At 38.8% G+C, this 25472-nt stretch overlaps 1 protein-coding gene across 7 annotated transcripts in view; it reads right to left on the bottom strand.

The window, feature by feature from the left end:
- The window catches only part of fgfr2 (fibroblast growth factor receptor 2), a 57104-nt gene extending 55092 nt beyond the window's left edge, over window positions 1-2012 (bottom strand). For 4 of the 7 annotated variants that reach the window (XM_044136027.1, XM_044136028.1, XM_044136024.1 and 1 more), the window contains exon 1: window positions 1415-2012. The gene's annotated coding sequence lies outside the window, so the exon portion shown is untranslated. Of the gene's footprint in view, window positions 1-805; window positions 873-1414 lie in introns of all 7 variants that reach the window. The other 3 variants (XM_044136029.1, XM_044136030.1, XM_044136025.1) reach the window with 2 other exon arrangements.
- Window positions 2013-25472: the final 23460 nt, after the last annotated feature.

The following is a 25472-nucleotide window of genomic DNA, read 5'->3' as shown; positions in this document are numbered from 1 at the left end:
TGAATCAAAGATAAACGATGTGATATAAATATGAAATAATGTCAAAACATATTCTTTATTTATGTATTTTCTGAAGATAATGGAAAAGTAAGTATCATCTGTAAACTTTAATATCTTTTCATTGCTCAATCTTTTGTTTCCACATTTATACAGTCAGAAAATTATAAAAATAAATACTTTTCCAGACCGTACAAGACTAAGTAGGAACCCTTAATAGTAGAAAATCACAGACGATGTCGAAAATACGTCTTCTAACTTTTATTAATTTCTTTGATCAGGCATGCATGTGTTTTATTGATTATTGCTTCGAAACTCAGCGGTTCACTTATCGGAACTTCCTAAAGCGAGATCAAAGCAGGGATTACTCTCCAACTCTATGAAGAAAAAAAGTTATATTGACAGAAACGGAATTAGAGAGAATAAAAACTGAACTGCTTGAAAAACGCATGCCCTGCTGCAGAGTTTGTATTTTGATGCTGCAGACGAGAACTTCTGCGCCACACATGAGCACAGCTTCTTTTTAAAACTCCGGCTCTGAACGACATTTCTTGGCACTGCATAAATTCTCATTGAAATTCAAATCACTTGGCTTCCCCCTTATCCCCCCTTCACAATGGGGACTCATTTGAAGCTGCTCTGTGATTTAGGGCTCCGGCACCAAGCGGGGAAAAAACAACTGCAGTCACGGGGTAATTGGCACCATAAATGCCATGTAGGAAAATTAAGCCACGTAATAAATAACAAGGACACTTGTTAATGGGTTCTAAAGTGATGATGATGCAAGGTGTAGCGTAGCATGGTGTACCTTTCTAGAATAGACTCACTCTGCACATTTTCCCTCAACACACAATCACTGTGGTGGCAGCATCACGCTGTGGGAAAGGGGAAGCTTTAGAAACATATCAGCTTATCAAGGCAATCACTAAATACACTGGATTCATTAAATATTAAATAAATTATGTTGTCAAATATATTTAATACATTTAAATTAAAAAAAACTAACTCTGCATTTTCTACAAAAAGTGGTGGTGGCAGCATCATGCTGTAGGATGCTGTTTGGTGAGGAAGGTAGAAGAAAAACAACTGAGGGGTGCAAAACAATTGAGACTGAGATTTAGCATCCAACAAGTAAACTAGGAGAGCGTTCACTTCAAATGAACTTTAACGTGTTCGATAGATATGGGTAATGTCATTTTACGCATAGCGGATTTTTTAACGTGAATATCTAAAAGTAAACTTCTATAGAGTTGTTCCTCAAGAAGCCCAAGAAGAAACCACAATTGTCTTTCAACCGCAAACCCAGAGGATTTCTTCTCTAACTTAAGGCGGCCGCAGGAGTCTTTACATGCAATACGTTGGAGAAGGGTTTGCGAAACCGCGTCCTTATTGTAAACAGACAAAAAATAAAACTTACCAGAGAGGACTAAAATCGTGGAGATCTCTGTTTTGACATGCACGGATCAAGGAGGTGAGGGCATGAGATGAATCCAGAGAGAGAGGAATGTTTCCAACACCACAATGCAGCTAAAAAACGAAGGAAAAAAATCGAGGCGCTGCCTTTTCTCAGCTTACTATTCCACAATCAGCCGGCATCGACTCTGATCACACATATCCAAAACCAGATTTGCAGCTGCAGTCTAATGCCATGCAAGGAAATCCGAGTTTACGCAACTTATCCTTCGAAAACAGCGCAGAAAACCATGTCGCTGTCCCCCTTTCTCCGAAACTTTCCTCCCCGTCACCAAGTTCCTTCCAGAGCGCAAAACATGCCCGGAGCTTCCGAGCTGCACACTTGTCAACTAAACAGAAAGTCTGCAGGCACTACGGACGTGGAAGGAGGCTGAAACTGGAGCACAGGATAATTGTCCGATGCGGAATGTCATAAAATCCATCAAAACTCGGTTCCCTCCGGAGCGAGAAGCGTCTTTACGCGTCTTCTTCCAGTCCTACACCAACAGCCTTCGCACGGTCTTCTCAGACTCTTTTGTCAGGTTTAGTTTTTTTTTCTCATTCTTACGTCTTATACACCGCCCTCCTCCTTCCATCCAGAGGGTGTCACTCCCCCAAACCCCCCTTCCCACTCATAAGAAGTGTAATTCGAGCCACTTCCTGGCCATAGTGCCTTTGGGCCCTGCCTTCCTCCGCCCATCACATACTGCAGAGTTCCAAGCGCTCAAACTTGCTCTCACACGGGGTCCAACCCGAGTTGAGCGCCTGTGCTGCTCCAGCTCCGGAGCTGTCCGAGCTCAGAAATACATCGCCGCCTAGTGGAAAATCAAAGAAGGGCGCGCAACCAGATTCGCTTCTCCAGTCGTCTCTATCCTGCCCTGCAAGCTGTTCAGATTTTAAAGGACGTCGTTACAGCCCATAAACTTCATAAAAGCACAACTAATAAACTCTGAGATAAAAAATAAATATATTTTACAAAAGAACCAAAATCGCTGTTATAGTAGTATAATAACCTCAATTAGTTGCATATTTTATTTATGCATTTATCCCTCTGGTACAGTGCCATGGATACACTTGCCTTGAACCTTTCCACATGTTGTCTCATTACAATCCCGAACATCAATGCATTTTATTGTATCTGACTGAGAAACACAAAGCAGTGCATAATTAAGAGAATGAAGGAACATTAGATATGGTCCTGAAACTTTTTTACAAGGAAAAAGAAAAAATATGTACCCTTTTTTGCATATATAAAGACTGATAGTTGGCATCCTTATGTGCAAAATAGATCAAGCTCAGCCAGAATGTATGGATGCAGTTTATTAAGTACTTTGATTAGGCTATTTAAACCAATACATATGCTTTTGATCTAAGTTATTCCATGCCAGCTCTGGCTGCATGTTCAGGGTCATAATCCTGCTGGAAGGTGAACCTAAGTTTCAAACAGTTTATTTTCCTAAAATTGTATCGTATTTTACCTTCATCCTTCTTCCCATCAACCCTGACCAGTTTCTTTAACCTCTACTGAAGTAAAACATTCCCATAGTAGGATGGCACCACTCTCATGTTTCACAGTGGGAATGTGTGAGGATGATAAGAATCCTGTAAACAGGATACATAGTTTATTTCAAGATAGTTTATTTCAAACTTTAACAAAGCCATAACTTATCTGCTGAGTTCCTGGGTCTTCATGATGCTTTGTTTTATTCTAAAATGCAGCGAAATACGTTCAATCTTGTGGACGTAATATGAAAATGTTTAAAACATAATTTAGTGAGTCAAAGCAAGAAAACAGAATCTTTGAGGATAGCTCATGCAGTCACAAAAAACAACCATATAAAATAGCTTGCAGCATCACAGAGTCTTAGAAAGTGTCCTATAAATGATCTGTCTGCAGCCACCTCAGGAGAGAAAGAAGGCAGCCCCCCTGCAGTTTGTTCCCCACTGCCTCAAGCTGTCTCCTGCATTTGTTTGGCCGTTCAAGTGCTCTGAAAGAGACACAAGAGAGGCTGGAAAACTCTAATCTCCGCTGTCTTTTTTATTTTTTTCATTTTTGTCTTCTTTTCAGATTCTTTTTCTTTAAACTGCATCCATTCAAATTGAGGAGAGGCACTAACAAGACTCCAATGTAAAGACTCAAAATGTGAATGGAGAGTTTTGGGTGATTGTTTTTGTCTTCCCCAATCTCTGCCTGCCCCAGTGAAGCCGTCAGATAACACCGGTTCTGACAGTTTGGGTTGGAATAAAGAGGGGGCCAGAGACGGGCATGCAAAGTTTGAGTCATTTTTCAAGAGTGGGACAAAATGCCCCCCACAGATTCTGCCTCTCCGTGTGTCTCTTTCCTTCCTTCCTCCCACTACACAAGTCTATTTACAATCAATTTATTTCCTGGTGCTCAGGCAGCCCATGTTGGAAAGAAAAATCATCTAGCAAGAGTCTCAGGGCCCTTTGACTTAGCACTGGATGCACTCAGTGCCCTTGCTCTGAGGTATCCTTCAACCTGTCACTGTCCCATTTATCTCCAACTTATTCTTCTGCCTTACTTTTCTTCCCCCCTCTGCACTATTCTCCTCTGTGTTTGGACAGAGTGAAAGAGAAAGAATCACAATCAGCCTCTTAAATGAACTTATAGATTTCTTGTTGCTGCTGATGGGGCTCATGAGGACGGGCGCTAATTGCAACGCTTGTCCAACATTGTGTTGATGTGGAAGAAATTCTCACTGCTGGGGCTGAATCAGAACCTCTAACAAGTCATTAGCTGCGCCCCCTGCTGATATGATGATTTTAAATGCTGCTGGAGTAAAATAATCATTACACTCGCTTTAAGTCCTGCCATTTTCCAAAATGTAGCTCAGACTTTCAAAAGTTTGAAACCGGTATTGTTTTTTTAATGCAATCCTTGGAAAAACAGGAGTGAGTTTGTTTTAATTTCAGTCAGACCCTAAGAGAAGAAAGCATGAAACATTCTGAATTAGATCAAAGTAGCCCTAAAGGAATTATGTATGTGTTTATTTTTGAATAACAATAAGTGTTTTGAATCTACCAGGAAAAAAATATTTAAATAAAAATTTATATTTTTAACTTAGAAAGATTTGAGATGTATAACTGAGATGGAGTTAGACATCCTTCAATAGCTTAAATAAATGAGGGAAAAATTGCAAGCCTCAAACTTCTATGGTTTTTCAGGGGATTTTATGTCACAGGATCATACAAGAAATGCGAACTGGGGAGACATGATAAGTTTTTAATTTTATTTATACAAATCTGAAAATTGTGCCACGGACTTGTATTTAGCTCCACTGAGCTAAGATACTCTAAATTCTGCCCATTCAACTTTGTATAATTGTTCAGGTTCACTCAGATTGGATGGAGACAAACTTTAATGATAAATTTTTAAGTCTAGCTAGATTGGATTTAGGTGAGTAGTACTTTGACTGGGCCATTCTAACACATGAATGCTGTATCTTTATGGTTCTCGTCTTGCAGGAAGGCAAAACTTTTGACGTTTTGCAGCCTATGAAGATTTTTTTTCACACTTCTTTTCATCACCTCTGACCAGCTTTCCTGTTGCTACTGAAATAAATCATCCCCACTAAATGATACACCATGTTTCATAGTGGGAATGTTGTCGAGGTGATACACTATAAAGCACAGTGCAGTAAGTGCACTATATAGCACTTACTGGCTCAACCAATGTTGCACATTTTTATTTGTTCTATTTTTGCAGAAATTCATTTTCACTTTGACATTTTTTTAATCAGAAGATGCCAAATTTTGGTTTAGACAAATAATTTGCAAAGTCAATAAAAGAAAAAAACATCCAAGTTGGTGAGTACTAACTTTACATCAGAACTCCAAACAGGGCCACATTAATGTTAACATATTGTAGTGTATGTCCATACTGAAGTCAGTTATTAGAGTACAGGTTTCCCTCCTTCTGACAAACAGACAGTCTGCTTGTTCTCACTGTGGATCAGAGCACATAAAATATACAGACAGTCACTGTTTTCATTTCTCTTCTGTCTCAGGTTAACAATGAAGCGATGTGTTATGATAACTTTGCTACGTCAAATTCAAGAGACATTCTTTTTGTTATTCCACCAATGTGTCACTGATGCTGAACAAATTAAACATCAAATGTGGATGAGTCATACTCTGAGCAAAATCTGAACCTAATGTGTGACAGTGTGATGATGGGGGATGGGAAAGATTGGAGGGAGACATAGGGAGTAGGAGCCTCTCAAGTCTCTAACTCAAACCACATATTCCATAAAACAAGAACCTAAGCTAAAAAATGTGAAAGGAAAGTTTTGGTGTTTGGTTAGAGAGAGAAAAACAGGCTTCCTCTAATTTTGTAGAGTAAATATTTTAGATATTTGTCACACTTTCTGAATCTTTTGTGCGTTTCTTAAAATAAAAACAAAACATTTTTCTTTATTATACTTTTTTGTTGCAGATATTTACACAACTTGCAAAAACCAGACTGCAAGATAAGATAAGTTATATTTATATATAGAACCCTTCAGCCATATGCAGTTTAAAGTGGTAATACATGAAGTAAAAGACAACACACAATGAAATACAATGTAGCACATCAATAAAAAAAAAACTAGGTTAAGATAGGCAGCAGCAAATAGGAAGATTTTAAAGCTAATTTTAAGAAAACCTTAAGGTGGGAGCATTACTGCAGTGAACAGGAAGCTTATTCCAGATATTGGGGCAAAATAGCTAGAAGCTAATTCAGATGTTCTTAAAGGTCTCAGTGGTACATTGCAAGGAAGCAGGCTGGAGATGTCGTCTGGGCTTTTACCATTTCGTGCTTTGTAAGCCATCACTTAAATCTATGAACTCTATTCGTTAAGCAACTGGCAACCAGTGCAAAGACCACAAAATTGGGCTAATATTTTGGTCTCGTTTTAAATTGACTGTAAGGAAAGGCAGAGGGAAGAAAACAGTAAAGGAAGGTTGGAAGGGTATAAGGAAATATGGAAGGAGAAAAAGAAAAGAGAAAGAAAGGTGAAAAAGAAAAGGAAGTAAGGGCAGAGGGAAGGAAGCAAAGAAGAAAGAAGGAAAGGACAAAAGGAAGAAAGTAAGGAAGAAGGGAATGAATGAAGATTGGAAGGAAAAGCCTATTTTATTTATAATAAAACATTTTTCCCTTGTAATAAACGTTGGCAGATTATTTACTGTAGGTGAAATAATCTGCCAATGGAAGATTAAAGAATTATGGACATAAAAAAGCTAATTTTTCTTGCTGAAAAGTTACTTATAAGTTAGTTTTGCATCATTTCAAGCATGCTGTGATATTTTCACTAGAAACTAGACCAAGCAGACTTGGTAAGACAAGTCTGCTTACCAGCATAGACAAATGAACAGAGAATGAAATCTGGAAACACAAATCATTTTTTTTCTGTGTTTTCTTTTCTACACTCCTTCAGACTTGGAAAACACAGAAATCAAATTCCATTATTTTCCACTGGCGAAAGAAGTCAGCTTGAAAAACGTAATTAAGAGAGTGAAACTCCATGTTGGAGTTTCACTCTTACTGCTGCTCGCTCTCACCTTGCATGACTCAAGTCATTTTGGCGTTCTGCTTTCACACCCAGGGGCAACATGGTGTATGTCAGAGCGTTGTCCTGCCCACCACCCACTGGGTTAACTTCATCTGGACACCCAGGCCTCTTCTGTCTTCTCCTTCCCCTCAGCAGGTAAGAAAGAGCAGGGATAGAGAGAGTGCTTGGAGGGGAGTGAAGGCTCAATCATCCAGATTCCTATCATGTTTCCACATCGGTGCTCTGGAGTGTTTGGAATAGCTGGGATGCCTGCAGATTGAGCTTTCAGGCAGGCTCAGCTGAAAGGTGGACATCAGGAAACTGGGGTGGCATTTACTGCATAAAATTGAGACTTTGATTGTCCCAACTTCCTTAAACTGCAAAGGGAACAAAATAAGGCCTGCAAAGGTTCAGCTTTACTTTTGAACAGCATGCTTTCCCTCCCACCTGACCGGCATCCATTACTCCCAATAAAAATAACAGACCTCTGCTTTTTCCACAGAGAACCACAGACAAATGCTGAGTGGAACTGACAACATTAAACCTCCTCATAAAGTGAAGAATAACCACAGATTTATTTTTTCCTGGCTTTTCAACATTGATAAGGACTTTCTTCCTCATTTTTCACTCTCCACCTTTGTCTCCAAATCTCTTTTATTTCACCCTTCCTCTCTCCTATTTAACCAGGGCTCAATAGTTACACTGCGCACGAATGGCAGCATTGTGCTCTCACACACATAAATACAAACACATTACACAGCTCATTTGGTTCAGAGAAAAGGTCACATTAGTAGTTCCGATTATGACGCATCACTTTGTAAGCAAGGACTTCAGACTGTACACAGAGTTTGTTATTCACCCCAATCGGACTGCCTTCAAATTTTTTTTTTTGTTGTTGTTTTTAGCTAAGATAAAGGTAAAATGATCTGTCACTTATTTATTTCACCAGAAAAAAAATCTAACTTAATATCATAATTCTGCTGTCAGGTAGACCACATGTTTCAGAAAATAAATAAAGAAGTATATTTCTGAAATATATATTTAAAAAAATCCTTCTAAATTGACTACAACGGGTATAACGGTCACAAGCCCTTACACACACAAACACACACAAAACCCCCCGCCAGGTTTAAAGTAACATATTAAAGTCTTTCTCTTTTTTGCAAATGAAAATCCTGGGTGAACTATGGACCGATCCAGTCCTGAGTTTAAACAGTGACATCACCAAAGGAAGGTCGACTACCATTACCTACCCTAGCCAAACAGTTCCTATCAGCTTAAAACTTTCTGAAAATGAACTCAAGAAAAAATGGGCTTTAAAGCTTGGTTTAAGCTTGAACCATGTACATTCCAATGAAAACTCTAGGTGAGTCAGAGATGGTACAAAATATGCCACTTTAACTCCACTGTTAAATTTGGTGAAGGATCTGGCATGCTGTGGGCCGGTTTCTGAGAACTTTAGTAGCTTTCCTTTGACACTTCAAATTTGTGTTTGTGATCAATGTAAAAAGCTAAAACTGGTGTGACATCGAGACCTACAACATAATATTAAACCGCAAAAACACTAATCTCACTAAGTGTTTTGCTCTAGTTTCTAGGACAAATATCTTACGCTTGAGAAAAGACAAAACTAACTTACAAGTAAGTTTTTAGTCTGATTTAGAGCTTGTTTTGAATCAACCATTACTTCGTATTGATGAAAAAGTACTAGATCCACTGGCAGATTTAATCACCTATAACATGGGAAAAAAATTCTCGTTATGAGTGTAATAATCTGCTATTGAGCTAACACTTTTTCATCAATATTAACAAATTATTATCTTGCTGAAAAGTTATTCGTAAATATATTTTGTCTTATTTTAAGTGTACTAAGATTTCTGCATTAGAAATGACACCAAAAGTAGTTTGATTTTGTGTTTTCACAGTCTAATCAGTCCAGTTCAATTTATTATTTAGGCAGCAATATATATATATATATATATATATATATATATATATATATATATATATATATATATATATATATATATATATATATATATATATATATATATATATATATGCTCTTTTAGGCAGCTCCCCTGCCTAAAAGAATCCAAATCCCTCTATACACACCTCAAAAGCTCATTAACTTAATGAATTAATTTAGGCTTAACATTTAAAACACGTTCCTGCTGATGTCGGCAGTCTGTTATTTTAATTGTGGACGTGCTGCTGGGCAAATTTACCTACAGACATACTGTAGGAACTGCATGGATCACTGCAGTGATCCATGCAGTTCCCTTGACCAGCACAGCAGGAAGTCAGGTTAAACATTACACCAAGCACTGAACCAAACTGTTCCCCCGAACCAGCGGCCGCTCTGACTGACACAGGATGTGTGCTTTGTAGTGCCCACAATCTACTGCTCTTTTCCAGCAACTCTATCCGCCACTGTGAAGAGAACTGATGCTATCTTTGATGATGTCCTCCAGGACTCCGGCTTCTGAAAGACTTTCACTGCAGGTGTTTTCTATTGTGAATCTTTTCACGTTATGCAGGTGAATCCAGCCTTTATGAGAGACTTTCAGTGAGAGGTTGTTTTTTTTTTTCTTTCGCAGATCGTGGTGGTAAGCGACACACCAAAGTGGAGTAAAGAAAGAAAAAGGATAAACTCATACTCAGGGCCTCTCTGGACTGCCCACCTTGGACAGAGCAATTCATTCCCGGCATAGACGTGGCTTTCATTGTGTTTATAGATTGAGGGAGGCCCAAGGAATAAATCATGGGGTCAATGAATAGGTTGTCTGACCTTTAACCCCCAGGTTGAGAAAAGACCCTGCTCTATGTCCTGATGTCATCAGCAAGTCATTACCGCCAAGGCTCTCAACACCTCTACCATCCTACCCTAATGCACTCCATCGATGTGCAGTTTGAATGTCCCCCTAGCTGTGGCACTTAAATCACTTGTTAGCGTGGCAGTTATAGACTTGACCTTGGCTTGGCACTGCTTTCCATCCCCTGCTTCCCTCACATCAAGCCATGTTTATAGTTTCTTCTGCCCCTTTTTCCTGCCAGGTCCAAAGTACCCTCAGCTATGGAGGCAGTACACCAAGTCAGACAAATACGCTTTATGTGGTTCAGTTGGCTGCTCACAGCAAACTTTTGTGTCCCTGGTTTTTCTCAAAGTACGCCTGTCGATGTTTTCAGCCTGGATCTCTGTGCTAACGTGGGCTTTTCAAAGCAGCAGCTCATCCAGAAGATGTTTGGACATGTGTCAGCGGTCCGTTGAGAAGAAGCATGTTTGCTCTTGTGTGGGTGACAGAGTCCGTTAGAATGAGACAGAGGAATTGAGGCCAAGCTTATGTTTTCTTAAGAGACACTGAGGTGAACTGAGGTTAACTATTTTGACCGTGAACGCCAATCCGAGACCTAATTTGAGTTGAGAGGTCTCTCGAGAAGTAACCTCCTCACCAGGACCCTGACCTTTAAACCCTCCAAGCTGCCTCTGCTCTATATCCACATAAACAGATACAAGAGAGAGGTGAAAGTTCCCGAAATACCTCTTTTATTAAACATTTTATACAATCCAAACTGGAAGTTGACACTGTGTTGGAAAAGGTGTAGCTTTTCTGTCGCGCTTAAATGTTTCAGGTCATCAAAATAATTTTGATATTATGTAAAGACAGCCTGAGTAACTACAAAATGCAGTTTTCAGAAATGGCTTTATACTTTATATCTATCCAGACTGATAGATTTCTTCAGATAGAGGAATTGTTTTTCCCTGTTCGAGATTTTTGGCCTACTTCAAGCTGTTGGAAAGGTTTTCTTAAAGGATTTTGTGATTCTCCAGATGTAGCAAAAATACATCTGTGTGTGTGAAGGAAAACAAAAAGTTTATCTCAGCTTGGCTTATCTTCAGTTTAGCTTATTTATTCTGCATAGGTAATTATTTTACCAGGTACTCTTGTGAAACAATTAATTGTTAATTACGCTAAGAAGACAAACTTATTGCAAAAATCTGTTGCCTACAGAGCAATGAAGTTGAATAAATTATTGAAAACATCAAAAATTTAAAAAGCACACTTTCTTTTAAAAGAGTAAAGGTAAATCTTTGATTACATTGAGTTTTGTGTATGTAGTTTGTAAAATGTGATGTCTGAGTAATCTTATGGATATTAACTGTTCTATGTTTTGTATTAATATTTTTTTTATATTTTATCAATTGGACCCCAGGAAGAATAGTAACCACTTTCGTGGAAACTAATATGAATCCTAATAAATAAACACATAAACAGGAAATCTTGGTTAATTTAGAATTTTAAAAGGTGAGCAACTACATTTAACATAAGATCAGACTGCTTTGGGTTCCTATTTTCCCTTAGTAATTGAACTCATCCTTCTAAGACTGCAGTTTGTTGTTCTACACACATTACTCAGGTAATTTTTGACAATTCTTTTGGGATGATCTGAAATATAAATGTGGCTAAAAAGTAAAAACAGCTGAAGTACATAAAAGGGCCGATAGAAGGGTTCTTACGATAAGAAAGAATACATATTAGTAAAAAGAAGTAGAATTCCTCCAGCCTTTCTGTTTGTGGTTTACTTCACAAAGTTTCCATGTTGTTTACATAGTTTCTTGTGCCTGGTAACAGAGAAGCGACTGTGAAAGCGGAATGACTCAAGGCTTCATGTTGCTGCATGCCCACCTCCGGAGCTCAGACTGACAGATTTATAGCACCGTCTACCACATCGTTCTGCACTTGCAAGGTTTAATCATGCTGTTGAGCAATGGCATTCTCTGAAAATCCCATCTCTCAGCATCTAGAAGTTTCATTTTCATCCACCCTCTCGCCCACAGCAATAGCGGAAAACTTGAGGTGCTCAAAGGAAAGCAATCTTAAAAACTCCTACTGGGCTCATAAAATAACCAAGTATTCATGAGGGCACCTGGATCAACTCCCCCCTGCTAAAGTGAACGCACCTCAGCACAAAAGTACTTTTGACTAATCTATGAAAATTAAAGATTATGTCTACACCAACCATGCGAGGCTTGCCAGAAGTACCCCTTTACAATTACAGCTTCAAGTAAACAGTAGTGTGTGTGCCCGAACATGCAATGGATAATGTGTTCTTCATTCAATGCCATTCCTTCAGCAGTCTGAGACCCCAGTTGGTGTTTACGGCATATTCCATCATTATAATCAAATCTCTGTGGAAAAATGGGATAATGCCAAGCAAAGCAAATTTTTTTTTATTTTTTTAAGAGAACACAAACAATAAAAATTGCAACTCATTTATTTCTGTCTGGCTTAGTTCTTTTTACCTTAGATTTGTCTAGCTCTGGTGTTTTTACACTTACCTTAAATTATGTAAGCGTATTATAGATATTTCATTATGAGGCTTAGTTTAGGTTAGCTTTGTTTACTTCATTTTGATCTAATGTTTTTTAGTTTAGTTCATTCAGCTTGTAGCAAAGGTCAGCATGGCTTTACTTACTTATTGTGTTTTGTTCACTAAGCTACAATTTAGTTTAGTTTAGTTTAGTTTAGTTTAGTTTAGTTTAGTTTAGTTTAGTTTAGTTTAGTTTAGTTTAGTTTAGTTTAGTTTAGTTTCCCAGAAATATGTCATTTTTATCTTAAGAAAACCTACAAAGTGTCAGTTCTACTGAAAACCACTACGTTATAAAATGCAGTGAGAAAACAGTTCTAATGTCACAACCAGCATGCCACTTTAGACCACCAGGATTTTAAAGACCTTATTGAGATGTGACAAACTAGTAATTATTTCTTAAAGGCTCATTTTTATTATAACACTGTAAAGCAAAAGCTGCAAACTAAAATATATGCTGAAGATCTGCAACATTCATAACAATATTCATGATTTGATCTGTGTCACAACACGAATACCACTTATTCCAATTTAAGTACTTTACCTGCTGTGGTGAAAACAGGTAAATTTAGAACAAGGAGAGAAAATAAAAATACAGACATAACTTTAGTAATGTCGCAAACCTTTTGTAACTTGTTCTGGTAAACAATTAATCATTGTTTAGGGTGTTTACTATTATTAAAAGCACAGTCACGTCAGTGAAACAGTGTGGGAAAACCTCAGGTCATAATTAGTGGAACAGTGAAAGTCAAGAAGACACACCTTTGTAAACTGACTCCTGAGAACTCAGATATTCACTCTGGAAACTCCTCCTCTAACTCTTCTTCTGGCTCCACTATTAGGTTTAGGGTAAAAAAAAAATACTCCCAGCTAACACACGCACAGACAACATGTGATCTGCATGAAGCCATCTCAGCTCTGGCCTGGTCTGTCTTTCACATCTAAGTTCTGCCCAGCAGGAGCTGTCACAGCTTTAACATGTCACCATAATTTACGGTGACAACGAACAACTGCTTCTGCTACTATTTATTAATGATCACACAGTTTCCTTCTAAAATAAATCAATACATTCCTTTCAGAGGAGTTGATATGTTAAGAGAAGGGTAGAGGTAACCTCTGGCCTGTGGGTAAAGATAAAAACAACTCAGAGGCCACATTAAGGGATAGTCTAACTCTGTGCTAAAGTGTGCAAATTTCTCATTTCCTATTTCCCAGATTTTTGAAACACATAGAGATGAAATAGAAATAAACAGGAGATTAGAAATATTGTGAAAGAAAAGGGATGGACAAAAGAATGGAGCACGACCCAAAGTTCAGCTGAAGTAAGAGGATAAATCTAAAATGCCATGAAAGGCAGCCCCCTCTGTTCATTTTGCTCTCCAGCTGACGAGCCAAATTGTTCTCCAGCAGAAAGTGGTCGCCTCAATCGATTGATGTGCTAATAACTCAGATCAATTGCTGTTTATCAAGCCATACTGGGAAGAGCTGAAATCAGTCCTGGTGTAAACATTAGCCAGAGCAATGAGAGTTGCAGGATGGGAAAGAGGTTTCAGGGAAAATGAAGAAATTTGCTCTCACCTGGAAGGACAAACAGGGAAAGTTCTTAGCAGAACTAACCAAAGCTGCAAACGAAGCAAGAAAAATATTAACCTTTACACAGGTATGTTTTACTAATCAAAAATCTAGATTTATTACATTTCAAATCAGGAACAGTGTTTCTTAAATTTGCATGATGTGTAAAGTATTCATAGGTATTTTCTATTTTATCAAGTTATAATCAGAAACCATTGAAAATGGAAGAATTTTTTTAAACAAAATTCTGAAAAGCATAGCATGATTATTTAGCACTCAATGGAGATAAATACAGAGCAATTTAGGAGGAAAATGTTCAGCTGTGGCTGATCGGGGCGCAGGATCACCGGCCAACAAGGCATCAGGTCAACAATCCTAAACAGACAGAGTGAGCAACAACGAAAGAATTTAGATGAAAACATGATTGTGTTAAAATGACCTGCAAAACCTGAAGATTAATGGTTGCAGATGCTCTCCAACCACGCTGAGTGAGTTTGAGTTTTTTGGGTGTTTTTCCCACAAGACCAGGCAAACACATTAAATCTAAAAACAAAATGTTGTTTTCCTTTCTCTAGACATTCATCCACTCCTTTGCATTGGTCAAACACTTTAAATACCAATAAAACATAATGGAGATTGTGGTTTTAATGTTACAAAATAAAACATAATTATGGGTTATTAATAGTTTTGTCAGGCACCATAACAGTTTATGGAGACTTTTGCTGTCCAGTCTTATTTAGATTTAAAATTCCTCTCTACTATGTTACAAAAAGGTCTGTTTTTTTTTCTTCCAGTGATATTTTAATGAGTAGTCCAAACTGCAATTAACATTTTAAGGAGTTATGATGTGAAATGGTGGGTTTTAAATTTGAATGCTAATCAGAGGGTTAGGACATTGGAATGATTTAGTCTCTTCTGCATCATGCTGGAACGCCCTGCTTTTGGGTCTGGATCGGGGTAGGCCTGTTATGTTTACACTCTTTGGGGATGCACGTGTTCCTGGTGGGACTTGTAGCCTGTGACCATGATGCTTGATACTTTGACCCAGAGCACCACCCTCCACCCTAAACAAGACGCACAAGCACACACAACAACCAGGTCAACAGCCACTTGCTCAGACCATTAATAGATTGAAACTGGAGAAACTTTAATGGAGTTTTGGTCCTTAAGAATGCAAAACTTGTATGACAAAGGAAAGGTTAAATTTGTGATTTGTGAAGAAGAATTTCATTTTTTGTTTCTGAGATGTAGAAAAGTTAAGACAGTCAGTGCTTATATAGGCATTCTTGTAATTTGGGGGTGTCAGAACAGGCATGGGCCCATTGGCCCCTGGCACTGGGGTCTCTGTGTTTGGTCCATGGCTCTGTGTCTGAATGGGCCAGTGGCTTAGCTGAGAAATCTGTGTGCACAAGGCCTCCATGGTTAATCTGCTAATGTATTGCAGAGGTCAGGAGGGTTTTGCACCAAATCAATGGAGGGATTTACACAGCTTTCCCCTGGAATGTGCTCCATCCGCATTCTGCTTTGGACAGGAAAAACACATCCACTTCCCAAATTTTCATTGCATTTAATGACACAAAAACATTTAAAAGTTCTGTTTGTTTTCCCTACTTTATTATACGTCTACTGCAAAGAGTCAACAAAGGAGAGATACTCGGTTTTGCTTATCTGAGTTTGTCTGATCAAATACAGCAACTGTATTTGAATAAAGTTGAACTAAAACAGGATAAGTGATGTACAGAATATATTTACAGCAGAAAATATTTACTGGGTTCCATTTTGTTCATGTCATGTTTCTGTGATTTTATAAATTCAAATTTTAGGATATATGAATGATGGACGGATGACAATACAAAGACAGAGTCGTGTAGATGTCAGGTTTGAACCTTATTCATCTAAGTCAAAGTTCTAGAAAGTTCCTGAAATGATAAAAACAGGAGGAATATTTCTATTAGCCACATTCATTTAAGCAAAAAGTGGACACAGCTTCTCTCAAGCCAGGTAGAAACAGATATCAGAGTAATCATTTATGTGGAAAATTCAAATCATCAAACAACCAGACCTGATCTCCACCTCTCGTCTTCTTCATCTGGACTCTAGTGTGAATTTAAAACCAAAGTAAATCTCACTCTGCAGCTCAGCCAATCTGTTTCTCATATGAGATCACCTGAGATATTTCAGACGTCTTATCTGCAAAGAGTCTGACTTGTTTTATTCGAGCGTCTTTGCGTGGGTGTGTGTGTGTGCGTGTGTGTATCAGTGAGATTTGGGGGTGAGCAGGAATGCAGCCAGCGCTCCATCCCTCCTCTTGTTACCTTCTCAGGCTGCCAGACTGGGCCAGGCTCAGGTCATAAATATAAGCTGGCCTGGATAGAGGAGGACACCCGATCCCAGACAAGCAGACGCAGAAAACGGGGGCCCCGGCTTTAAAACCCCAGACAGCCGAGCTCGGACCAGAGCAACCACAGACACTCACACAGACAGCTCACTCACACCAGCACAAAGGTCACAAAGCTCCATGTAAGTCCACTCGGCTCCTTCAGCTTTGAAGTTTGGCTCAGGAGACTCTGGTGTTGTTCTTTGGCCTTTATTTATGAGAGTAAGATTTAGCAGCACCAACTTGGAGGGTGGATATTTAGGGTGGTTCATGTAGAGGATGGATTTACAGCCAGCTAATAGACATAGGATCTGAAGAAGATTGATTTAGTGACTATTTTATGTTAATTTGTCCTTATGTTCTGGATCATATTCATACCCAAAGACATTGACCCATTTTAGTTTTTATGGTAAAGTCCACCATATTTTAGTTTATGCACAATTTCCCCAGATCCTTTGAAAGAGAAACAGGTCTGTACCATCACAGACAGTCCTGCATACTTAACAGTGGGTATGAGGTAGTTTTATAAGGAATTTCCCTTTAGTTTTACTCCAAATCATAAACATCAATCAGTCGATCAGTAATTTTTTACTCAATGCATTTATGCACATCAAGGGAAACACAAAATACTTCATATAACATAAAAACAGGGGGAAACGAAGAGTCAAACAAACAGCAACAAAAAGAAAATGTTTTTTTTTTATTTTCATCCGAGACCATAACACCTAGGAATGTCATTTATTTGGATTTTGACACAGATTGACACAGAATTAGAATTCCGAGTTTTAAGTCAGAATTGTACTTAATTATTTTCGGTGGTCCTAATCTTCTTCCACATAGTAATGACTTTTTAAAAAAATAAAGAATTCTTATTTTTGATGCTGTTTGCTGCTGGGAGAAGAACCAGAACTAATAGCCAAAGGTCTTTTTAAAGCCTTTAAATCAGGGGTGGTGTCCTGCAACTCTTAGATGCAGGACACTGGCCAACATCCAGGTCCAACACAATTGAATCAATTAGCTGAATCACCTTCTAAGTGCAGTTAAGTTCTCCAGAGTCCTGCTAATGACCTCATTATTTGACTCAGGTGTGTTGAAGTATAGACATATCTAAAGGTTGCAGGAGACCAGCCCTCAAGGCCTGGAGTTGCCACCCCTGCTTTCAATCATATAACTTACAGTTCAGAGAAAGTCTGACCCTCTCAAGAGGATTTTAAAAGGGGAGCTCATAGTATGCATCCCAGTTAGTTACCTACGGCTGGAAAAAGCAGCAGCTTCTGCAAAGACGTCCATCCCAAACCTCAAGTTCACTCACTGCTCCCATCCTGCCTCTGGCCTCTGGCCTCTGGCCCTGGCTTTCTCAGTGACATGATCTCTCCATTCATCTGCCAGATTGTTTCCTGTGCATCAGGAGGGGAAGTGATGCAGGAGTCAGCTGGTGGATAAACCCACAAAAGGTCCCCAGCTTTCAGTCCCTGAAGGCCCCTGGTGGCCTCTGCTCTCTGTTCCCATCGCCTGTCTGTCTGTCACTCCTTTTGACTGACAAGCCTCGTCACCTCCCACAGCTACGCCCACACACACTTTAAATATCATTTGTTCTGTCCTGCCAGCTTCCAAAAAATTGTTTTGCATCTTCCTTTTTGTTCACCATTGGTTCTGCAGAAAATGGCGCAAGGCTGATGTGTTATTATGCTGTTAAAATCATTTCACTTACTGTAGTTGCCAAAAAGAAGTGGAAGCCAATGGAAGACCAGAGTGAACATAGAAGATGGATGAACATATAATGAAATAGTCTTTACCCTCCAGAGTTTCTGATCTCTATTCTTTACAGAAAGACATTGAACTTAAAATTGAATTAATCTATTTAGAGAGATGGTCAGATTTAGCAAATGATGCAATAAAAAAATAAAGTCAATGGCAAGTTTACATTTGGTTTAGCTTTTACACTGCTTCATTTGAAAATAAAGTTGTTTTCTATATTAAACATAAAAAAAATTTTCCTCATGTGTATCAACCAAAACGTACAAAGAAGAATAAAAAATAAAATTCTCTCTGGAAAACATGAGCAGCCAAGTTGCATTTTCAAAAAATGTTTTTGAGTCCAATAAGAGAATAAAAAAAACAAATAAGCAGTATTTATCGAATAACTCACTGAGTAAATAAATTCCATTGACTGATTACTGAAAAAAATTGACTGAATAAATAAACCTTTTCAGAAAAATGAACACTGGTATTTGTGGGGGTTATTGGGGTGATAGCCATCCGCAAATAGCTAATAAATTTAATACGGTTCTTAAAATATCTCTTAATATGAATTAATCCACACGGTGGAAAATGTCTTAGCACAGAAGACATCTCCAGTATTCCTTATCTCAGCTCTTGGAGGAACAGCTAATCATCGGCAAGGAAAATTTATGACACTCCTGGATTGGTTGTTTTGCTCGCAACGTGTCAAGTAGCATTGTGCCTAAGCATTTCTGCTTCCAATGCTGCAGCTCTTTCAAATATTTTAGATACGTTCTCTGAAAAAAGGTACATTTTACACAAATAATTTGGAGTTAAGGTTTGCAGAAAAATTTAGGAAAAGGTGAATCAGGGAATATTATTACCTTTAAGCATCAAAACACTGCTCAAGATTTCCATTTTAACTTGTTCCCAATATTCCCTCCTCTTTCCGTCCTTCCATGTTCCAACCACATACTGCCCCTGGATTGAGCTCTGTCTGCAAATGGAGGGCAGTCCAAACTCAAGACGCTTTGATGGAAAGTCATCTTTGGAGGCCAAAAATTAAGCTCAATGTGTCTGAAAGCCAAAAGCTTCAAAGAATAAAAGCAGAATTAAGAGGAAACCTGTAGAAGGGAGTGAGGAGGACGTCTGTCATGGTGAGAAAAATGTATTTTGGAGAACGCCGCATGGGGCGTTATCTTGAAAGCATGATTAATTTGTCTCCCGTGAGAATGGGGGAGAATTTCAGTGTCTGGTTTGGGATTGTGATTTCCATAGTAACAACAAACTGGTTCCAGTGGGGTAAGCAGGGATAAAACAAGTCTCACACAACTGTCTCATTTATGTCTCTCTTATGTTTGTCTTATTTCAATCCATCTGTCTGCAGTGCAGAAGTTAAATAATTTACATTTTAAAAACATATTCATACCTTTTGAACTGTTTTACATTTTTTTTCATGATACAATTAGAAACTTCAGATTATGTTATGTGATAAAGCAACACAAAGTAGAGCAAAAAATATGAGGTTTTATTGCAGTTGCAGCTGCATGCATTGTAGGATTGTCTCAACCATCTTTGCTGAAACTTTTGTTCTTTCTTCTTCGTCATAAATTAATACAAACATACTCAGAATGAACAGAGCGTCTGTGAACAAATTTTAAAGTCTGAACCAAGTGCAAGTTTTAGCTCATGACGCCAACATTACCCCACTCTTCTTTTCTGCTCTTTCTTCTGTTCTAGCAGCTGGCATTCTGCTCTCCTGCTCAGACATTTTAAACTCAAACACTGCATACTCCAGATGTGTGGCATCAACCATCATTTCCCCAGTTCTGTTTACCGAACAGTAAAAATCCAGTGGCCACAAACCGACGTGGTTTCCCTCTGAGGCTCCTCGCTCCAGCCGCAAGCGACAGAGTTTCATGAGAAATAATGCTAATAATGGGGGCAAACCGACGGCTCAAACGCTTCCTTCCCACTGCTGTTTGGGTTTTTGTTAGATTGCTCCTCTTATTACCGAATCGGCCGCTTACCCGACACTTTCTGGTGCCGTAAAAGTGGTGCAGCTGAACTTGATCTGGGCTCAAGTGAACGATGTAATTTATTTAAACCCCAAACAGGCTGAAAATGAGCGTGCCGGGAGCTCCGGGCCTTTATGAACCCTCAAATACCGAGGACAGAGAGGTGGGATTAGAGGGCATAAACGGTACCGAAAAGAAGCAGAGTAAGGAATACAGAAGGTGAGAGAAACTGAGGGGGGGAGTAACAAGAAAGTTGAGGACAAATGGATTGTAGAGGCCAGCTTTTCTGTTCTCCCAACTCTGGATTCTTGGATAATGGCCGGCCTACGGTGGTGCAGAGCTTTGCCTCGCCAAATGAAACAAAAGACCCAGCCAGCCTGATGTTTTTAATTTCTCCCCTCTATATATATATATATATATATATATATATATATATATATATGTGACACAGAAACAGCATTTAATTTTTTTTAAAAAACCACAGCTTTCCTCCCGTTTGCTGATCTTCTTTTTTTTGCCCATTCAGCAAGATTGTCTTGCCAAAGGAGGGTTTTGTGGGTTGCTAACCACTGGAGGGGATGTTTTCTGAGAAATCCCCTCTGCTAATAACTCTTTGCTGCAGCTTCATATGCTGACCTGTATGAATGACTTATAAATCCTTGTTGAATGGGGATTTTAGGGGATACATCTTTATTTATCAGTGACCTGCCCTTTAAACGAGATGGAGAAGTTGATCGGAGCGAAATATTTCCATCTAATTAATCTAGTGCTGTGTATGTTCTTGGATGAGTGCAGGTATGGCGGGACAGTGTGTTATTTCCCCATCATTTAGGGGCAAAGCCAGGAATAAAACCACACAGAAGACGTTAAGCCTCTCCTCTCACGCACGTTTAGCAAATCTTGCAGTGCTGAGATTTCCTATTGAGAAGTTGCTGTTGATCAGTTCTGTTTGCTCCCAATGGCGTGATGAAACAGGACCACGCCACTGGGGATTTCTGGGATCAGTTCACTGCTGCTTCTGTTTCAGCACGGATCAGACAGTCCGGCTTTTAAACAAAGAACATTTTCTGCTGATAAATCTGTATTTTGTCCTGATTTGCTGCATCAGCGACGTGTGACAACAGCAAAGTTGAAGTTTTGATTTGTGTTTGGGATCTTTGGTCTGCTGGAGCAACCAGCTGTGTCCTATTCCAATCATCCAATTGGTCATTTTGGGTGAATCTGGAGGTTTTCATCTTTATTTAATATTCAAAACATTGCATTCTTCTGCCACCACCATGCTTGACATTTGGTAAATGTTATTTTTGGTCAGCTGTGGTTTTAGTTTTTAAACTCTCATGGATGCCATTTCCCCATGAGCTTCTTTCGTATTGTTGAATCATGGAGACAGGTGAGGCCTGTAGTGCTTCAGATATTGTTCTAGTTTCTTCTGTCACTTCCTGGGTGAGTTGTCTTTGTAACCCTTTCCAGACCAACAGATGTGAACAACTTTGATTTCTCATCCATTCTTGAATCTGTTTAGATTGGGAAATGATCTACCGCTTTTTAAGATTTTTGAACCTACTTCATGTTGGAAGACAAGTTCTATTTCTTGTTTCTGCAGGTCTGGCAGGAAAAATTGCTGGCACAGTTAATACATCATTTGAGCAGGGGGCAAGTATATTTTCATGGGGGCCTGGTTGCTTTTTTTCCTCAAGAACTGAAATCCTGGGGTGGTCTGTGGTGTAGAGGGCTCAATGAACAGACACATGAGAAAAGTAAAGGCTAGTAATCTAAAAAAAACTTAAAAAAATATTTTAAAAAATCAACCTTTGAAAGATCCTTTTTTAATTATTCATGTTATTTTTCTCTGATGTTAAAATCTGGTTGATGATCAGAGAGATTTAAACGTGGCAGAAAACCCAAAACAGAGGGAATGTGTAAGGAGGAAAATTGGTTCTTCACAACACTGTGCATATAAATTTCCGATCTAGACTGTAAATTGTGCACCAAGTCATAAATATTTCCTAAGCAATTTTTAAAGCTGTCCTTGAAAACTTTTCCAAATTCCTTAAGCGAAACAGTTTGTCTCAATTACTTCATCCATCAGTGGATGGCAGCTCCACCTGCAGCCCCACCTTATTCCAAACGACATCCTGCACGTTGGACCGCCTGTGCTGTGCCCACTTATTACCAGAAAAAAAAACATATTTGCTCAGTTAAGTATTTCAGCAAACATTGGCATTGGAACACGGTCCAGGTAGTCTGGCCAAGGGTGATGGAGAGATTTCCGCTCCAAGAAAGACATCACCTGCTCCTCGTTGTGGCAAAAGGAGCCAGAGGGTTCGACCTGCTCTGCACACGGCCTTACAGGAAGACCATGTGCAGAACTTTGGCTGGACGTCTCTGAGTTAAGATGAGGCCCGTGAAACTTCACTGACATCTCCAGAATGTGTGGCTAATTGAGAATGTCAGCTCATGAGGGTTTTCTGACCAGAGGAGAGGGTTGTACAGCTGTACAACACTTTGGGTTTACAGGCCTCTAAATCACAAACCAGTGATTAATGGCATATACATGACAAATCTGTAGACTGTTCTTATCATTATGCATTCTTTAAAAAAAAACATCATTCTACAGCTCAGTGATGCATTGGGAGCATAAATCCAAGTATTTAATCTGTTATTCTAAATGTATTGCAAAACAAAATGGCCTTAAAGTCAAGTTAAAGGTATTTATTGCAACATTAATCATAAAAATAATTGTTACTGATGGAAAAATGCTTAGTAAACCACTGCAGACTATTAGGGAGGCAACATTCCTGTCTTTATTGGTTATAAAAGGCCTGGCAAAAGTATTCCATCCTTGGAAACTGTTCTACATCTTTTAGGTACATTTTGGTTTGTTATTCTGCGAGTTGGTGACCCTTCACCTAATTCTTAAGTCATTTGGAGCCTCAAACGGGTTTTATTCACGGATTGACCTGCGTTCAGATTCATCAACCCTGACTAGCTTCCCTCACCGTTTATCTTTCCATCTTTATGCCATGTATTGAACAAAGCTCTGGGAGATTCTGTTTCTTTGAACAGGTTCAAGGGGTTTGAATACTTTTCCTCTGCACTTCATGCATGTCCTGCAGGGGGGAGTTTTTTCCTTAGCTGTTCCTCTCCTGATTTGAAGGAAGATTAACTATGATTTTCACAGCAGTAATATAATTAAAACAAGTTTCTAAACCATGAAGGTTAACATTTCTGGTTAAAAACAAAAATTACAAACAAGTAGATCTATTTATTTGGGAGGAATTATAAAGACAATTGCACTCATTGGGTTTTTGTTTAGGGTATTGGCATAGAAGGGGTTGAATAAAAAAAAAGCCACACTTTTTAGATTGTATTTGTAAAAAAAAAAAAATTAAAGCTAAACTGAATATGTTTCCTTTTCCTCCAAAGCAATACAGTACCTCACATTACCTGAAATTAAATGAAATAAAATATCCCGGAGTCCTCACTCCTTCTTGCCCAATGGTTGGAGAGATGTATGGATAAATACTGATGAAACAAAATGGAAAAAAAGAAGTTTTGAAAGACTGTGTATTTGAGATTGTACAGCAGATTATATGAGACAAATGATGAATTTGTGGTTTAGAAATATTTTAACAATGTCTTAGTTTTCAGCTTCTTTCTGAGACATAATGACCAAGAATATCTGAGCTGCGATTTTAAACATGCAGATCATTTTCTGCTCTCCTAGAAGGGGTCCAGATCGCCCCTCCAGACGCAGCATGTTGCTGTGAAAATGCCAAACTCTCCCGTCCAAAACAATGGTGCTATTCAACAGGCAGTGATTTAAAGCTCTGCAAATATTGGCTGCGCTGACTTTCACTGGAAACTACCGTTTAAAAGAAGAGGATGAGCTGGATGGGATCCTTCCTCTTTTACCTCTATCAACTGTAAACCTGTTGGAAATATATTTTATTTATACACACAGAGAGGGAAGTTTCTGCTCCGAACAGGACTGAAAGAAGCAGCGAGGCGATTTAGATTTTCCAAAAGAGACAGCTCGTATATTGAGAAGTGGGCCGACTCCCACAGCCGGCTGACAGCCCCCCGCTCTATTCAGGCTGACACGCTGGTATTGTAATGCCAGTGGGAATGTGTATGGTTGTCTGAGTGAGGATGGCAGAAGCAGATGAGGACTTACAATGGAGGGAAGAGAGAAAGACTTTAAGCAGAAGGGAGAGACGAATTTAGGCAGGGAAACCAAGGAGGCATAATATATGATGATGACATTTACCTCCCTGCAGGTATTATCAGTAACCCCACTCAGGGAGCCCCACTTTATCTCATTTAGTCAGAAAATGATTAATTAATGACAAATGACTGCACTTTTATCTATCCAGGAGTTTCGTAAAAAGGCACTCTTAATTTCAGCGCACATTTAAGAATAAATTATAAGATATTTTAAACAGCAATAAACCAGGACTTAAAACTTTCAGCTGCTTGTATCTGGGATCTCATTCTTTCCGTCATAATTCATGTCTCATGATCATAGGTGAGAGTCAGAATGTAGACAGACCTGTAGACGAAGAGCTTGGCTTTTGACTCAGCTCTTTCTTCACCACAGCAAACTGGAGCAGCACTCGCATTACTTTAGAGGAAGACCCAGTACATCTGTTCATCTCCTGTTCCATCCTACTGTCATTCATAAGACAGCCTTGGTTCGAAGCCCCCTTTACGATGTAATGATATTTATTACATTTTCAGCTGGTGCAGTTCACTTTCACACTGCACTGTGTCAAATGAGTCAAACCATCTGTTTACTCTCTTGCTAATAGTAGCATTGCACTAAAAACGATTAAAGAAAACACAAAAACTTCTGAAGACGACACAATCTGTGTTTCCATTGACAATATAGTAGCTCAAATTGGAATTACAAGGCTACATTCTATTAATGGCCTCACATTTTTTTTAAATAAAAAATTACTGTGTTTTGCAAAACAAAATTGAAAAAACTTTTTTTCCCATCACTCGAGTCATATGATCAACAACCAGATGTTACTACTGGCGGAAAAGACAAAGAAGACAACAGGAAGCGGTAGGAGGAGGACGGCGCAGCAGGTTTTTAATGAACAAACTTATTCATGTGTAATTTTATTTGGATTTCTTATTTAAAGGAAACACCACAATTGACCCTTGACACTGACCCTCAAAAACATTATTTTCTTTTAACTGGTGACTCAGTAGAAGGAGCTCCCTCAAGATGATTTCAGTCATCAGTCACTGACTGCAGCAATTATGTATTTGCATAACTAACAATTTTGCATCTCATTAAATATTTACACTAAGAAAAAGGTGCGACCTCTGTTAGTAAATACGCCCTCTTCAGGGCTGGAACACAAAACCTTTTTAACTTGCAAGGGTTGGGTTGCTCTGAGT

The sequence above is a fragment of the Gambusia affinis genome, linkage group LG13, assembly GCF_019740435.1.
Source record: "Gambusia affinis linkage group LG13, SWU_Gaff_1.0, whole genome shotgun sequence".
Taxonomy (NCBI): domain Eukaryota; kingdom Metazoa; phylum Chordata; class Actinopteri; order Cyprinodontiformes; family Poeciliidae; genus Gambusia; species Gambusia affinis.
This window is presented reverse-complemented; position numbering and strand designations above follow the sequence as displayed.